We start from the raw sequence: 17,270 nt of genomic DNA, 5'->3' as shown, positions 1-17,270 counted from the left end.
ACGAAACTCTCCCTCGGCCTCAACTGGATCAAGAGTTCGAGGGACGTCACCGAGCTGAACGTGTGCAATCGCGGAGGTGCCGTGCGTTCGTTGCTTGATCGGTTGGATCGCGAAGACATTCGACTACATCAACCGTGTTACTAAACGCTTTCGCTTTCGGTCAACGAGGGTATGTGGACACACTCTCCCCGCTCGTTGTTATGCTTCTCCTAGATAGATCTTGCGTGATCGTAGGAATTTTTTTGAAATACTACGTTTCCCAACAGTGGCATCATGAGCCAGGTCTATGCGTAGATGATATGCATGAGTAGAACACAATGAGTTGTGGGCGATAATAGTCATACTATTTACCAGCATGTCATACTTTGATTCGGCGGTATTGTGAGATGAAGCGGACGGGGCCGACATTATGCGTACACTTACGCGAGACTGGTTTCACCGTTACGAGCACACGTTGCTTAAAGGTGACCGGCGGGTGTCTGTCTCTCTCACTTTAGTTGAATCGAGTGTGACTACGCCCGGTCCTTGTGAAGGTTAAAACAGCACACTTAATGAAAAATCGGTGTGGTTTTGATGCGTAGGTAAGAACGGTTCTTGCTAAGCCCGTAGCAGCCACGTAAAACTTGTAATAATAAAGTAGAGGACGTCTAACTTGTTTTTTGCAGGGCATGTTGTGATGTGATATGGTCAAGACGTGATGAGTTATATGTTATTGTATGAGATGATCATGTTTTGTCAATTATCGGCAACCGGCAGGAGCCTTATGGTTGTCTCTTTATTGTATGAATTACGAAAGCCATGTAATTGCTTTACTTTATCACTATTGGTTAGCGATAGTACTAGTAGCAATAGTTGGCGAGACGACCACGACGCTACGATGAAGATCATGGTGTCAAGCCGGTGACGATGGAGATCATGATGATGCTTTGGAGATGGAGATCAAAAGAACAAGATGATGATGGCCATATCATGTCACATATTTTGATTGCATGTGATGTTTATCTTATTATGCTTCTTATTTAGCTTAGTACGACGGTAGCATTATAAGATGATCCCTTACAAAATTTGAAGGTACAAGTGTTCTCCTTGAGTATGCACCGTTGCGAAAGTTCATCGTGCCGAGACCACCTCACACCTTGGCACCCTTTGGAATGGATGTCCCTTCTTGGAATGCTCTGCTCTGTTGGCTGTTGCTGCATCCACAAAGCCCACTGTGAGCCATCACTTAGGTCGATACTCTATTCTGCAAACACGCAACACAATTATATCAGGTGGTGCTTGAGGAATGTGGCGACAGCATATTCGAGTAATTCAGATATTACAATCTTTCAGTGTACGGTACTTTTGAGAATTATATTAGTAGGGAAAACCCAAAAATGAGAACAAAGTATCCAGCACTGACCTTTCAGCATATCAAGAGAGACAATTGCTTCAGTACTCTTTTGTTCTATTTGTTCGCTCTGAATCAGCTGTGAAATTCACTACTGGGACTGCAGAATCCAATAAGTAGAATAAATGAACTTGGGTCAGACAGAGTATGAACAAAGCACTCTCTCTAAGGTAACTTAAACACCCAATCATTCATTACCCATGAGTGCCAATGAAACCTAAACCTGTATGCATGCAATCTCCATGCAAGATTGTTCTACATATGAAAGCTGAACATATTCCATAGCTTTCCAATGTCATATCACACTCCTCGTTTCGACAAATGGTTAAAAACTGTAGCGAAAACCGTACAAAAAAATCGCAAAACTTGAAAACTAAATTTTTTGTGTTTGGGTAAATTTGAAATTACTTTTAAACTGTAAGGAATCAGAGAAAGTGTTCTATATGAAAAAGTTGCACCTTGATGATATATTTTCAACTGCTTATCATTTGCCATATTCCAATGAGTGGTTTGCACAAAAAGCGAAAAAACGCTCGCCGACTTGTTGGGTACTGCACTATTTTCGAAACTGCTCTTAAACCATGAGGAATTTCAAAAAGTGTTCAGCATGGCAGAGTTACGCCTAATTCATTGGTTTCCAACGGCATATCATATGCCTCATTCCAACAAACGGTTAAAAAGAAGGGTCAAAAATAGTACTCCCTTCGTCCCAAATAAATGTCACCTCTTTGTACTAACTTTAGTAAAAAGTTGCACTAGAGTCGAGACACTTATTTTGGACGGAGGGAGTACTTAAAATCACGTGCAGTTTTCTCTGCTAGCAGTGTAGTTTTTTTGCTACCAAATGAAGTCCGTTTAGATTCGGCAGGACGTTTAAAAGTGTTCGCAGAATATTATTATGCTAATATTAGCATAATAGACCGGCTACCAAGCTCTACCTAGCTAGGATCGATGGAGTGGTTCGTATTTAGCAGCACATGAGCTAATCTGTGATTATTCATACTTGAGGACAGACATATAAACCGACATATTTATCATCAAACAGTTTGAACAAATCAAAAACACGCCTTGCAGTCACTGAAGTATACGTACAGAGCCAACTTACAGTAGCAAAATTATATATGCAGCAAGGGACGGCCAATGTGAGTTGTGTCGTCTTCCATTCTTGGGCGCTAGGCTTGGTATTACTGAATCATCATGAAGCAAGTGACAGCACACCCTCGTGTAGTTTGCATAGGCAGGCCCAAGATGTGCGCTGTCTGGAATACAATGACCACATTAGCACTGCCTCGTATAGAAAGGAAGTAGTAACACAACAGATAAATTATATACATGAATGTAGCACTGCCAAAAAATATTTCAAATAAATTACATACATGAATGTAGAACAAAATGTGATCCTTGATAATCCCAGCGAGCTTGGTGTGAAAGAAATTTGAAAAGGAAGGCTCAACTCTAGCAGTAGCTGGCATCAACTCTAGCATGGAGTATGGAGTATGTAGCCACCGGGAGCATGTAAAGATGGAGAGGTGGCCTCAGAAAACGAACTCTGCATAGGAGACTAACAATTTTGTACGACAGCGCTTCACAGTAACCCCTTCAAGGCCAGAATTCGACTTTGGGGATGTGACAGATCTTGTGGGCATCCTCCCCTTGGCACCTCGCAATCAGACTTGGACATCGAGCAATTTCAAGTAGCTTCAAGGCAGAGAGACACCGTATGCTTTCAGGCAAACATGTCATGTTGGGGCAATCTCTGATGGTAAGTTCTTCTAGAGAAGTCAACTGTCCCAACCATTCCGGTAATGTCTCCAGGCCTTTACACTCTATCAACGTCAGATCTGTAAGAGCGGTGAGTTTCTTCATGCTTTCAGGCAAACATGTCAGGTTGGGGCAATCTTGGATCTCAAATACTTGTAGAGAACCGAGGTGGCCCAACCATACTGGTAGTGTCTCCAGGTCCTTCAACGACCACAAATATAGTCCAGTGAGAGAGGTGAAGCATTGCATGACCTCTGGCAACGCCCTCAAGCCACTGACGAAGGATACTTGAAATATCTCAAGGGTGGGAAAATGTTGAAGTCTATCCCACTTGTCTTGAGAGAACCTACATCTGTTTAGAACCATCGCAGAAGGATTAATGGAAGACAAGTGCTTTCCAAATCCTTGCTCTGGCAAAATTGTCTCGCTGTTGCCCATAACCCAAATCATACTTCTTGGGGGATATGGTAGGAACTTCAACTTTGGGCAATCCACTATCTGCAAATGATGCAAAATAGGGATTAGAAACTCTTCAGTTTCTTCACCTGACTCTGTTGTCCACCATTCCATCAAATTCTCCATCAATGTCAATACCAGAACTCTTAGCTTCATACAAGGTCCACCCTCTCCATAGAATTCCTTACCGATTTTCCTAATGTTAGGAATGTATTCCAGAGACAGCTTTCTTAAATTTGGTAGTGCCCCAAATGGAGGAAGACAATCACATGCTTCCAAACAACTGAGAGTCAGTTCGCTGACAAAAGGGAGGTAAGACGAGGTGTGAAATATCCAGTTAGGGAAATCCTTGCTACTATACCCAACTAGCCAAAAGTTTTCAAGAGTCCGAGGAGGTACGAGCCTGTCCAGCACAGATCTACCTCCTTCATTTTGCCAGTCAAGTTTTAGCACTCGAATATCTGATTTATCCCGTAGGCTGACTCTGTCTGCATCTTCTGGATGTCTGACATTCTGAAGGCCTATAAGTATCAGCTCTGAACAAGTCAACCCCATAAGATCCACTATACTGCTACATCCTCTACTCTCTATCTCATGTACATGATGCACTACTGTGCCCATAAGATTTAGATGCTTTCGAATTGCTTGAGTCTTTTCAAGCAAATGGGAAGTTGCAATATCAGATACCAACTGGGTGAGACTAGTCATGTCACCAATGCTATCAGGGCAATCATCCATAAATATAAGACCACTCATGTGCAGTATTTGAAGCTTAAGGTCACCAAATGAGGAGGGGAGCCCTCTGAGTTGCAGACAGTATGACAAATAGAGAAATCTCAACTTAAACAATTTGCATAATGACTCTGGCAATTGTCGGAGCTTAGAGCAGCTTGTTAGGTTCAAATATTCAAGCTCGAAGAGGTTACCAAAACATTTAGGGAGTTCTTCGAGGTTATGACAATCTGAAAGATCTAGGTATTTCAAATGATTAAGTTGGCAAAATGACCCTGGCAGCATTGACACCTTGTAGCAACCAAAGAGGTTCAAGAACTCAAGTTTCTGAAGGTGGCCGAAATCAATTGGCAGGTTTCCTAGTTCATGGCAATTTGATAGGCTAAGGCGTTCTAAATGCGGAAAGCTAACACTGTCAGGTAGTTTGGTGAGCTTTGAACAACTTGATAAGTTTAAGAATGAGAGTTTAAGAAGGCTACCAAAATTTTCAGGCAGCTTTTGAAGAGCAGAACAATCTGACATGTCTAGGTGGTGTAAGCATGTAAGCTCACAGATTGATTCAGGCAACTCTTGGAGTGTAGAACACCCACATAGATTAAGGAAAAAGAGCTGAGAGAGCTTCCCTAGTGAACCAGGTAGCTTACTTAGGTTGCAACCGCCGGATAGGTCCAAATAACATAGTTTGGTGAGGCGACAAATACTGTCAGGCAAGGTTTCGAGCAAGGAATTGGATAGAATAAGAGTTTCCATGTTTTGAAGTGCATGAAAATTCTTAGGAAGTGATGTTATTGGCAAGCCTGTGGCATCAAGATATCTAATTAGCTTCAATTTATTAATGGAAGATGGCAGCACCATGATACTTGGAGCTAATTGGCCATTCATTGAATGTCCACTTAGGTCCAAGACACGTATGTACTTGCACCGAGAAAATGCCTTTTTCGGGAGTTTCATTCCCCCCAAATCCCTAAAGTGGAGGGATCTAAGTTTGCCTGGAATATATTTGAAAACCTTAGGATCATTCTTGAAGTTGGTTAATTGTGCATGCCGGTAGTAACGAGCTTTGTTCCAGCTGGTGCTTCTGGTAGCATCCAAATCGATGAATTCATCAGCAAAAATTGTTGATGCAAGATCATGCACCAAATCATGCATGACGAGTTCCGGAGGAGCCTTGAAATGCAATGGACTTGAACCAACCTGCGGAAGTAACTACTATCAATATAGGATTGTAAACAGAAATGTAAAATGCCTTGAAAATAGGAAATGTTAAATGCAGTTAAGAGAAAACACTAATATCCAGCAAAATCCAAACTTCCTCAAAATAAGTTCAATAAGTTTCAAATAATTTGAAACTATATGTAACTTGCTTACTAACTATAAATTATGAATATGAATGATTATTAAAGGAACCACTCTGTGCCGCTCCCTAAGTGGCACTGGGGTGCCTAACTCTAGCTAGCAAAAGTCCACCCATGCATGCACTTTCTGTCGCCGCCACCGCCACCGCCACCGCCGCTTCCTCCACAGCAGGGGTGGCCCTACATTCACACTGCTCCCAGTGGAGGAAGAAGGTGGACGGTGATCTTACGTGAACCACGCAAAGGATATGAACAATCTCTCGTCATTTATTCCTCTCAACTGTCTCTCTTGATAGCACCGATCGACAGGAGAGGCCTAACATGAGGGACCTCCTTTGAGATCCTAAGGAACTAAGCCTCCCCTATTCCCACAAAGTCCATGCCGCCGCTGCCAATGGCCACTTCACCAACCGCCATTTGCTAGCCTGCTCCCGCTAAACCGCCACTGATGATGGTGGTCCGTCAGCCCCACGCCTCCACCACGTCAATCCGCACTTTGACTGTTCCCCATCCTCGCCCGCGCACAGCACTACGCCGACGCGCCCCCGACCTCCCCTCTGACTGATCCTAGTAGTCATTGGTCGCAAAAGATGTCCTGAGCTACCAATCCCTACGTTGTGGTGCTGTCCCAAACTGATCTTTGTGGTCCACCGACCACCGTCCAGCAACCAAGCGACCACCATCCTACAGTGCTACCGCATTAGCAACTCAAGGTCAGGGCAGAGCAGGAATCCCTGGAGGGTATCAGGGACAACAAAAAACTTGCCCTGCCTGTGAGCAGGGACAAGGAATACATGGCAATAACCGGTCAGGTTTCTCGCTATTGCCATCAAGAGTTGCGCCGTAGTGCCCTTCTTTCTTCTTTGATCTAGTTGGATTTGGTTGGTGTTGTATATGTGTCTCATACAGGCCCATGGGGCCGAGGACCATACCGTTCGAGTGGCTGACCTAGACAAGGGGCGCATGAAGATGTCTGCCTCTAAGCGCTGCCAGAACACTCGAAGAGGTTGACCATAGTCCACAGGTGTGTCTCCAGCCCTCCAATGTCTACATGGTATCAGTGAGCGGGGAAGACGCGGTGGCATAGTCGACGGTGGTGCCTGGCAAGGAGAGGCAGCTGCGGGCGAGGTGTGTGCGAGGCTATGCGTGAGGCAGTGATCGAGCAGAGCGATGAGCGGCGCGGTGCACACGAGGAGCTACGCTTCGACCAGGATTCTTTGAGGTGGCTGCTCCGGAGGAAGAGGAGAAGGGCTTGAGGAGAACCTCACGCTCAAGGAGAGGCACTTCCTGACGGAGAAGGAGGTCGGCGACATGAGGCCATCATGGTGCACCGACAAGTCATCCGTGATGTGCCCCGGCGTCTGGGTTATGGGCGATCTTGGCAACGAGGGTGCTTTCGTGGAAGGCACACGCATAGAGCAGCAGGAGGCCGGAAGCATCTGAGGTAGCTCGGCAGTGCGAGAGGCTTCACAAGGACTTGGATTTGCCAGGAGGCTGGGAAAAGGGGAAGTGCAGGGGGACGGGAGATGGAAGAAGCCATAGTTGCGGCTGGTGCTTAACACGTACTCCCTCCGTTCCGAATTACTTGTCTTAGATTTGTCTAGATACGGATGTATCTAGCACTAAAATGGGTCTAGATACACCTGTATCTAGACAAATTCAAGACAAGTAATTCGGAACGGAGGGAGTAGTAAGTGAGTCTCTGGAAAATGCTGTTGAGGAGAACTGCCTATAGATGGATGGTTGTGCCTCTGGTTCTGCTAACACAGTTGAGGATGCTTTGAAGAATGAGACTGAGATGTGTGATGCCATGCCACGGTGATGCTAACAACTAGGTTGTGGAGGCTCCAAAAAATAGCACAGAGGTGGGCAATCTCATCTCTGATGCTGATAATGCAGTCAATGAGTCTGTAGGGAATGATAACACGATAAGAGGTGATGTTGAGCCATAGAAGAGTGGTGAGGAGAGTGCAGAGAAGGGTTCAGAGAAGAAATATAGCATGTCGATAGCAGAGGTTGAGAGGCTTAGGATAGAATTGGGTGTGTTGGTGAAGGCAAACGAGGTCGTTTGCAAGCCATTCAACGCTGAGAAAACTAAAATTGTTAAGGAATTGGAGAGCCTCAAGAGGAAGACAGAGGAAATCTAGACTGACAAGGAAAAATCTAAGGGGGAGACACATGAGAAAGATGCTCTAACCTTTAAGTTGTGAGTTGAGATGGAGGAGCTCTGTGTTTCCATGTCACAACTCCATCACGTGCCATGAACTTGATACCAATCATTCACTCCTTCAGTTTAGAAGAGGCAGAGACAAAGAGCATGGCGGTGGCAGTAGCAACAGAGGGGTTGGACTAGGTATGGTGGTCAGAATGTGAGTAGCGGTTCTTGGAATGCTCCGGTGAATGTACCTGCTTAAGCTTAAGGGAGGCTACCAACCAAAGGATAAGACACTGCTACCAGTTATGCCAACTTTGTCTATACAAGTGAGGCCTAGGGTCTCGTGGTAAATGGACCGTAGCATGACGAGGGAGGCACTAGTGGAAAAGGTGCTAGCCATAACTTTTGTTGGTGGCGCGGCATTTTACATCCGCGTCAGCATTATTTTTTTCAAATAGTGCTGACGTAGGCCAAATCCGCATGTCAGCCTTACAAGCATAGTGTTGGCGTTGCTTGTCTTGTAAACGCCACAAATATATTAGCCCATATACACTCACCGTTTGGAAACCACTGGTGACGTAGATTTTCTTCGAACGCCATAGTTATTTTGTTAGTGCTGGCGTTCTTTTTCTTTGCATGCCAGAGACACTTTTCCTATTTTATCAAGTGTTTTAAGTATATAATTATATTATGCTTTTTTGTCATCATTATTTTTACAGTTTTTATCATGTTAGGAATTTTAGTTTTTACCACCGGTTCAAATTTTGAGTCTTTTATTTTGTCAAGTCTTTTATTAATTTTAATCTTTTTTTATTCGGTCTGTGATTGGCTATGGCATTGCCATTTTATCCAACGCCGGCAATAACCTATCTGAGTCAACTTAAAATACATAAGTCCACCGCTCGCTCTTATTTCACACCCCACCCGGCCCGGTAGTAGACACAACTCCCTCTTGACCAAAGCCGCCGCCACCATCGTCGCCGCCCCGCCGCCACCCTCGCCACCGCCCCCGCCGCCCCCACCGGCACCAAGGTTAGATCCACTCTCCTCCGATCGCGGACACGCCAAACGGCCGAAAATTGTAGTGATAATCATCCGATAGCTATTGTGTCTCCCCTCCATTGGCGGATCTGGGCTAGTTTAGTAGAAATTTATAGAATGTGTTATGTATGTTCTTCAAAGTTGTCAATTTAGTTTTCTTTACACATTTCTATATAGGTTGACTGGTATTTGTATATCAAATAGCTTTGCATACATAAGTTATTCTTATATATGATAGTATGTGTATGTATAGAAGTCAGTTTGCTATATCTTAATTTTATATATTCTACTTAATTAACAAAATCATGTCTACTTAATTAACAAAATCATGTCTTTCCAACACATGCACTATTCACTATAAAAGAATATGATTTTGTTTTGATACAGCTCACACCAAGTATTTGATAATGAAACCTTACAAATCATATTTTTCCAACGCATGAACTATTTTACATTGCATATTATCTTGATCGTATATATACGCGATGTGTTTGTAGGTCATGGCCAACTCTGGAGGCAACAACGAGTCGGTGTGCGATGTGGACATGGCCAACAATGAATTCGTAAACACTTTTGAGTATGTCATCAAGAGCGTGCAAGGGGCAAATGACAATCTAAAGGGGGAGATCAAAGAGCTACGCAAGGATGTTGTTCGGCTCGTTCAGGAGACTAATCAGCTTAGGGACGAGAGGGATAAGCTCGTCGAGGACCAGGATAAACTTAAGGAGGATAGGAGACGTGAGAGGATTGACCTGAAGATGGATGTAGATCATTTCAGAAGAGAAGGAGAGGCAGATAGAAAGAAGCGGATCCAGCTGGGCATAATCCTTGCTGAGGATTAGTTTTTTAAGTAGCTAGCTAGCGATGGAGTAACTAGAGTACTTGAGTGAACTTTTGTGAAGTTTAATATCAACTTGTTGAGTTCATGAGCCTCTTTATGTAATGATTATCTATTTTTTTATTACCAAAAAAATCATTTGCTGGAGTTGGACGAGCAGAGAAGATGTAACTGATTACTATCGTTAAACTATGTCACACGCCATAGATATTATTTATAATGCCGTCGTGCGTTTAAACCCAACACCATAGGTATACAGAATAGTGCTGGCGTAGGCTCCAGCGCCACCACTATTTTTTAACACTGGCGCCATATTGGTGGCTTTGGGTCTCTACGTCAGCAAGACACTTTTTTGCTACGCTATAGCTAGGCTTTTTTCCACTAATGAGGGAATGTACATGCTAACTACAGTTGCTGAGGAAAAATAAACTAGAGCCATAACTCATCATTGTGTTATGGGACATGTGTCTTTCGACAAAATGTATCAAATTTTTCATGACATGATGAGTAGTGTGCACAAGAGCAAGCTAAAGTGTGATGCGGTTGAGTTTGCTAAACATACAAGCACTTGTTCAGACTCATTTCAATGTGAAAATACAAGCACTTAAATCAGACAATGGCACTGAGTATGTGGAAGTTGGTGCACTGCTCAAACTGGTAGTGTGTCGAGGTGGACAACAGAGCAAGAGGCACAGTTAAAGGTGTATTCACGGAAGCGAGGTGTTGGTGTTGCACATCAGGGGAGCAACTAGATCAGCCACGGCTAAAGGTGTATTCACGGAGGCGAGGTGATGGTGTTGGACATAATGGGGAGCAACTAGATCAGCCACAAGTAGAACAACATGGTAATACTGATGTGATTTCCTCCTCTGATGGGGATCGGGCTGAATAGTCAGTGGCTACAAAAGGGTCAATTGATTTGCCAATTGCTTTGAGAAAAGGTACTCAAGCAAAAGTAGGGATACCACGGAGGAATGGTATGGTTAGATGTCAACGATATTGAAAATTATGTTTCCCATGAAGCATTATCTCTAGTCTACAAAGCATTTGTTGCTTCTCTTTAGTTGGTGTCTCTTTCAGCTGTTTGGAAGGCAACAAAAGCAAATCCAAAGTGCCGAGCAGCTAAGATAGAGCGGCTTGAGGCATTAAGTAAGAACAAGACATGGGTACTAACACCTCTTCTAATAGGAAAGAAGGCAGTCAGTTGCTAGTGGGTATTCACTATGAAGCAGAATGCAGAAGGAAAGATTGAAAGGTACAAAGCAAGACTTGTGGCTAGGGGGTACAACCAGACCTACGACATTGACTATGATGATACCTTTGTTCCAGTAGCAAAGATGCACAATGTGAGGATTCTAATCTCCTGTGCGGCAAATTTCGAGTGGTCTTTACATCAATGATGTGAAAAAAGTGTTCTTGGATGGGGACCTACAGGAGGAGGTCTACATAGAGATCACACCTAGGTTCTCTACTCTGAGACCGTTGGAAAAGTATGCAGGTTAGAAAAAGTTATTTATGGTCTGAAACAATCTCATAGAGCATGGTTCGATAAGTTCAGACATGTTGTATGTAATATGATGTATGGGCATTGTAATGGTGATCATACATTGTTCTACAGACATGAAAAGGGGGAAATCACTATTCTTATTGTATATATGGATGATATTATTATCATAGGGGATGACAAGGAAGAAATAGCAAGGCTGAAAGAGTGTTTGGGTATGGACTTTGAAGCCAAAGATCTGAAAATGGGAAAATGACTATACTTGTTGTATATGTGGATGATACTATTATCACAGAGGACGACAAGGAAATAATAGCAAGGCTGAAAGAACGTTTGGGTAACTCCTTTGAAGTCAAAGATCTGGTCCAACTCAAATACTTTGTAGGCATAGAGGTGGCCAGGTATGCCAAGGGGATTGTGCTATCTCGGAGAACGTATATTTTTCAACTCCTGTGTGATGTAGGAATGCTAGGATGTCAGGCAGCCTCAACCCCAAGTTATCAAAACCACAAAGCGACAGCTCAACCAGGAGAGCCAGTGGATAAGGAGAGGTATCAAATATTAGTTGGGAAGTTGTAGTACTAATATCATACATGCCCTGACATTGCCTTTGCAGTTAGTGTGTAAGAAAATACATGCATATGAACTAAGGAGTGGTCATCTTGAAGCAGTGCATAAAATTCTAAGGTACTTGAAGGGGACTCCACGAAGGGGACTGTTATTTGAGAGAAACAGGCATCTCATAATTGATGGGTATTATGATGCAGATTGGGCAAGTTGCCTCTATGATCGTAAATCAACCTCGGGATTTTGTGTCTTTGTTGGTAGGAACTTAGTATCATGGAGAACAAACATGTTGTTGTGTCCAGGTCGACTGCCGAGGCCGAATATAAGGTCTCATGGAGAAGAAACATGATGTTATGGTTCAAGGACCAAATGAGATGTTCTAGACTAGAAATTTACTAGAAGAACTGAAGATATTGAAGACTTGTTGTGTGAACGTGTGGTGTGATAACAAATCAGCAATCAACGTAGCAAACAATCTACTACACCATGATGGAACCAAGCATCTGGAAATAGATAGACTCTTTATCAAAGAAAAGCTAGATGCTAGGATCATCAAGATAGCGCACGTGAATTCAGGGAAACATAATGCAGACTGTTTGACAAAAGGATTGGGAACTAAAGAATGCAATCTAGAGTGACAAGATCGGGATGATAGATATTCATCACCCCTTTTGAGGAGTGTTGTATATGTCGCCCATACAGGTCCATGGGCCCCAAACCCATAATGTTCCAGTGGCTAACCTAGACAAGGGGGCGCACGACTATGTCTGCCTGTAAATACCGCCAGAACATTCGACAAGGTTGACCACAATCCACAGGCGTGCCTCCATTGCCTGCAGTTGGGGGGTTTTCACTAGACTATCATGTATGTTTGTAGTTTGTTCTTCCTATTGCGTTGCTTGTGATTTGTAGGAACAACATGAGATGCCATTAATATGAGCTTGATCAAATTTTATGTGATCATCACCATTCCCAAGAGCATTGTCGTCATGGTCCACGGAACCACAATAATGATGTGGGCTGCCTGCGGGTGACCTGGAAAAATTATATACTAGCGAAGGGCCATTGGCAGAGTGTTGGGATTAGTGCTCACACCAGCGAATGTGCTCTAACTGTAAGTTTCTTTGTTTCTATAACCAGTTCATGAACTTTTAAGTCAATCCAGGTTTGTTCCTGCAAAATAGTTGTGTTATAATGTTAACCCTGTAGCTCTACCAAATGACATATTGTGGTTTGTTACTCTACTAAGTTAAGCTAGAGTCCCAAAGCCTATTTTTCTAAAATTATTAAATTAATATACGTGTAGGAGGAATGTATCTTCTTTTCCAAAAAAAGGTGGCAGGTTGCAAAAGGAATGCCACAAATTCTAGCACGAAAAGAATAGAACCATGCACATAATTTGGTGGACTCTAACTAGGATTGAATAATGAACATGGCATATTATTGGAGAGATCTATAACGAAGGATCTAAAAATATAAATACATCATATAACAATTCCAAATCTATTAAAAATAGATTAATAAATTGATTATAAATATATTTTAATTCTGTGGCACATAATCGAGATATCAAATTCAGGAATCGAAGGACAAGAAGGGATCTCAAGAAAAGGAATATATAAACCCAACATAGTCAAAATAATAGACCTAGTAAACTACAAAATTAAACTTATCAGTCATGATAATAAATTTAAATTTAGCAATAGATATATTAAATCATTAACATATGTTAGAAATCAAAGTGTAGGGCCAAATCGAGAACCATAAGAATATAATCTATGAAAGCATGTTCTTGGCTACAGATAAAGTAGAATAAACGTAATAGTAAAAGGGAACCACCCATACAATTGAAATGGTGTCTATAGGTACTAACCAGAGCGGATCCTGGAATCCGAAGAAAGGACATCCCCAAAAGGTAGTTGATGCACCTTTGACCATCATGCCTTGAATTAATATATCCAAGCGCATTCCATTGCTGGATTAAATGATTGTTATCCATGACAAATCCCTTGGGGAAGGTTGCCAAGTAAATGAAACACATTTTAAATTCTAGCTTCATGTGGTGATAGCTCAGCATTAGCCTCTCTAATGTTTCTTTCTGATGTCCTTCTCTCAAACCCAAATCAACCTTGGTGTCTCTTATATCTTCCCATGCCCCCACGGTCCTTAGCTCCGACATTACTTGCCCGAGAGCATTTGCCACGAGCGGTAAACCCCCACACTTGCCTGCAATCTGCTTTCCAATTTCTTCCAAGCCACTGTGGTCATCATCAGGCCCAAACGCCCTTTGCTTCATTAATTCCCAGCATTCTGCAGGTTCTAAAACAACCAAATCGATCATGTCAGACTCTGGAACTGGACAAATTTTCCTCTGATTTGCAAGAAACCCAGTGCGCAATTGTTGCACTACGCTTCGGTTACGGGTAGTTACTATAATACGGCTACCCTTGCGGCCATGCTGTAACATCTCCTTCAACCTTTCAAGATTGTTTCCATCTTCTTCCCAGAGATCATCTAGAACAATCAAGTATCTTCTAGTAGCAAGTTCCTTTTTCAGATGAAACTGCAAATCGCAGCTGTCAAGGTTGATGGTGCTATTCAACATTCTTTTCAGGATGGCACCCCCAATTTTGTGCAAATCAAACTGCTTGGACACATTAACCCAGATTGCGACATCAAAGACACTGACCCTCTTGTCTGCAAGAACTGATTCGGCCAATATTGTCTTGCCTATGCCACCAAGCAACAACTGGAATGATGGAGATATCTTGCTGGTTAGCTTCTTCCCTTGTGAGTAGCAGGCTGATTATCTTCTCCTTCTCGATGCCCCTCCCCACCATTCCAGTTTTCATTCCCTTACCATTCCAATTGGCTGCAAAAGTTTGATTGTTTCTGCTCCCTTGTTCCCTTGCTTCTTGAGGCACAAGATTAAGTCGCCTTCTGCCCTCCTTTTCAATTTGGTCTATCTTCATCATCACGTTCTTCATCTTGTGGGGAATGGTTATTCGCTGCAGGAGTTGATTATTCCTGGAAAACCATAAGCTGACCTGCAACAAGGAAAAATTGAAGTCTCTGAGCACAACTTTTTTCAGATTAAGTTTCAGACTCTGATGCACCGCAGGAGCACAAAAGGTTGGACGCTAGTTACAAAAAAAGGGATATACAGAGATGGGCTATGTCAGATGCACAAAGACATTTGCTCCAAACACGATATCTTTTTTAGATAAGATAAGAAGAATCAATATGGGAATGAATACCTTGGATTGGCTCTTGTTGATGAGCTCATTGGCGTCCAACTCGTCCAGCACATCCTCGACGTCATAGGCGGCGCGCTTAAACTTGGTAAGCCAGCGCTGGAAGACTCTTCCGCCTTCTCCTCCTCGACGCGACTTGTCGTCGGCATCGCCCAGCACTGCCTCCAGATCTTTCATCTTCTCCTCCATCTCCAGCACTTGCTCTCTGTACCTCCACTGCAGAGTGACCTCCGCTGCGGCGTAGTCTCCCAGCATGCCGCCCAGCTTGCCGACGATCTGCTTCCCCACGGCACCGGCAATTACGCCCCCGATCCCGCTCGTGGCCATGGATCTCCAGCGAAGCCAAGCTGTTGCTCTGGTCTCTCTGAAGTCTGAACCCACGAGAAGAGAATGGAGTATTGGTGCTTTGTTTGTAAATAAATTGCAGGAGTGCAACGAGAGAGCTTCCAGCCAGAGATTAAAGAATGTGGTGTGTCCCTCGTTCGAAGTAGAGAATATTGGTTTGTGAATTTGATTGCTGCGTGAGACAAGGAATGCCTTTTGCTTTGCTTGGGCAGGGCTTTCAAATTAAAAGCATAATGACTGGAGTGGGTTCTTTTCTTGAGTCCAACTCCCAAGACATTCCATCTCCACTGATGTACGTAAAGTGCAACTGAATATGTAATAAACTAACCAATGTGGTGTTGAACCACTTTATGCTTATTGCTTGAAGCGGTTGTCGTCTGTCGAACCACTTTATTTAATTTTTCGATGCAGAACAGAACATGATGCAGTTTTTTCAAATTTTAGAGAACTTGGGAGCACAAGAGGGCCCTCTGGAAACACTTCATAATTAACAGCATGCAGAATGTGAGTGACGAAATATTGGAGCTGAAAGCCTGAAACCGTAATAATCAAAAGCCAACCTGGTCTTTTGTGTATTAAATGAACACTAAAATTGAAAGGCTTGAAAGCTGACTGAAGTTGCAACTTGCAAGAGGATATTATATTCAGAACAGATGAGCTTATGACCATACAAAGAGAGTAAATAGTAACAAATTTCGAATGTACCTCGATTGTATTTTTATTTTCGTTTTTAAAGAGAGAGAGAGAGAGAGCAGATGCTGTCCTGCTGCGGCTGATGAATTTTGTATTTTGTAGAAAATCCATCTGAATCTGAAAGAAAGAAAGAAAGAAAGAAACCACTGAGAGAGAGGCAAGTTGTAGATAAAACTCTCACAAGCAGCAAGTCGTCCCAGATTTAGTGCTCTTTACCGTCCGATCATATGTTTGAACATCTTGGATCTCTTGCAGTCGTCCCAGAGCATCGCTGGGGCATTTTGAAACAACGAATATTTTATTGATCACAGGCGTTTACAGGGATACAAAGGTGTTCAGGAGGGGAAGAAAACCAGACATGACGGGCAGCCTCAAGGGATGTGGCCATTTTTGCAATACGATGCGCTTCCCGAATCTTTTCTCATTGTTCGTGTCTGAAGATGGACATCAAGAAATCCTTCCGGCTACCCTCTATGTCCTTGAATATCATACGTTGTCGACCTGCATTGCTACCTTGATTTATTTCAGTGACTACCCCAAGACAGTCGCCATTTGAACCTTGCCAATCACTACATTAGAGACTTTCTACATGCGAGTGCCTCCAGTATAGCTGGATCATCAATTCCTTTTACAACTACTCCCTATGTTCCTAAATATTTGTCTTTCTAGACATTTCAAATGGAATACAACATACGGATGTATGTACACATATTTTAGAATGTAGATTGACTCATTTTGCTTGGTATGTAGTTACTTGTTGAAATCTCTAGACAGACAAATATTATGGAACGGGGGAGTAGTTCTGATACACATGAGAAAAGCCGTTGCTCATTTTGGCATATAGCCCCTACAGCATCCTTCACGTTCTATTTGGCTACAGTTCCATCACAATTGATTTTCATCAGTCCAGCCTAAGGATAAATCCAAGCTGTTGTTCCTTTCAGCCGGCCTCCTCTTGAGCTTCTCTTTACGGAGTTCCTCCAAATATTTCTTGGTGAATAAATGGGTGGTGAGAGGACTATGGAATTGGTTCTCGTGTACTATTGCCTTCCTTCAAGCCCACCACATTGCCCATAAAGTGACGAAGACTTCGATAAACCGTTCCCTTGACAGTGTGGTGCTGAGAGAGAACTACCAAAGTTTGGCATTGGTTCTTTCATCTTCATACAACGAAAGGAC

The 17,270-nt window shown here is 43.0% G+C and overlaps 2 pseudogenes; both read right to left on the bottom strand.

Moving 5' to 3' along the window:
- LOC123158893 (putative disease resistance RPP13-like protein 1) overlaps positions 1–17,270 on the bottom strand; it is a 50,046-nt pseudogene that overhangs the window by 25,757 nt on the left and 7,019 nt on the right.
- Positions 1,002–15,796, bottom strand: LOC123158892 (putative disease resistance protein At3g14460; annotated as a pseudogene).

Source organism: Triticum aestivum, chromosome 7B (assembly GCF_018294505.1).
Source record: "Triticum aestivum cultivar Chinese Spring chromosome 7B, IWGSC CS RefSeq v2.1, whole genome shotgun sequence".
In the NCBI taxonomy this organism is placed as follows: domain Eukaryota; kingdom Viridiplantae; phylum Streptophyta; class Magnoliopsida; order Poales; family Poaceae; genus Triticum; species Triticum aestivum.
This window is presented reverse-complemented; position numbering and strand designations above follow the sequence as displayed.